The sequence below is a fragment of the Pteropus vampyrus genome, unplaced genomic scaffold (genome assembly GCF_000151845.1).
Source record: "Pteropus vampyrus isolate Shadow unplaced genomic scaffold, Pvam_2.0 Scaffold18, whole genome shotgun sequence".
NCBI classification, from domain to species: Eukaryota; Metazoa; Chordata; class Mammalia; order Chiroptera; family Pteropodidae; genus Pteropus; species Pteropus vampyrus.
The window spans coordinates 3,246,773-3,248,362 of record NW_011888799.1 but is presented as its reverse complement, the minus strand read 5'-3'; positions in this window follow the sequence as shown (position 1 = coordinate 3,248,362).

Below are 1,590 nucleotides of genomic sequence, written 5' to 3'. Positions count from 1 at the left end.
GCCCTGACCTTGTGTGTAGAGATGTCAATGTGAGAATTCTTATCATTCCTATGTAAGTGTGCACTCAAAATATGTGAAGGAGAGTGCAAAGTCGCTATGGGTAAGCTTTCCAGTTCTCTTTATTCCTCATTTTCTTTCCAACTTTCTTTTGAAGCTAAGGAAAAAATGCATACATATGAGATAAATTCGGGGGAGAGTAAATAAGAATATGGGTTGAAACTAAGCTAGTACCATATTTATCTACTCACAGAGTTTTCATCAATTGTCCATTGGTCTATTAGGGTTGGACATGCAACCATCGCCCACCTTAAAATGAGGCAAGGTAACAGTCACTCAGAGAGAGAAGGTTAGGGCTCTGTCCACTTTATTGTTATTTTTAAGTGTCCTTCAGGCACCTTCTCACTTTGTTTCTGAAGTGGTGAGTCCATAATTCTGCTGCTTTTGTTTTATCAAACTTCTCAGCATTTCCACATGTTTGCATCAGCAACCAACACCAGACAGCAATGTGAACGAATGGAAGGTGAACTCAGGAGTCTCTCAGATCGGGCTTTGAATTTTCACTACACCTTTGTAGCTGTGTGGTTATGATTCAGCTACCTAACCTGTCTGTGCTTTGATTTCTCCTTGGCAAACTGAGAATGATAAAAATGATGACATCATAATGCATGTGAGGAACAGTGCATGGCACAAAAGCACTAACTACTGTCATTATAATAGCAATAATTATTATCGTTATAATTTATTATTATTATCAACATGACGAGTCCTAGAAGAGATAGCACTGATTTATGCTCTTTAAAGATAGCCTAGGATTTGTGCTCTATTGAAACCTTTTTGGCAGCAGACCTTTCATGCCATAAAATACTTTCATCAAAACTCTTTTACCCTTCTCACTCGTATTACAAATCAATGACAAACAGCCAAGAGACCAAGTTCATCCATTTACGTGGGTGGTGATTTGCAATCTAGTCATTTTTAAATCTACTCTTACATGTGCTTTTAAATTACATGTTCTGTGAGGTTATTAACAGTAAGTAATAAAGAAATAAATTTTCAAAAAAGATAATGGATTTCTTCACTTGAAAAAATCACACATATAAATCAATATATTATTTTCTGCCTTTTTGTCTGATAAATCTAGACCATAAATAAACTCATGCACATAGATGAAAAACACTATAAACTGGACAATGGAAAGGAGTAGTGGTATGAACAATCCTGGCTGGCAGATAATCAGTACTTGATTGTTGAACATATGTAAGACCTGCTGTGTAGACAGACCCAGGTCATTCCTTGCTGATCTCTACAGTAGGGTTAAGGGTTTGGATTGAAATGGTAGGGCAATCACAAACGCAGACTGGGATCCTTCTAGGACAGACCATGGGCCTTCTGGCCCCTGACAGAGTGTGTAAAAGGACGGAATCTGAAGTCAGTGTCTGAGTGACCAGTTCCAAACCAGAGACTCAGAGCCTGGCCGGGCCACAGAAGTCAGATCAGAGGGAAGGAAGCTAGCTTTTAGCAATGTCAATGGTTCCAGATGGTTCCCTAAGATCCCTTTTAACCATTTCTCTGCTGACTTCTTGCTTTTTT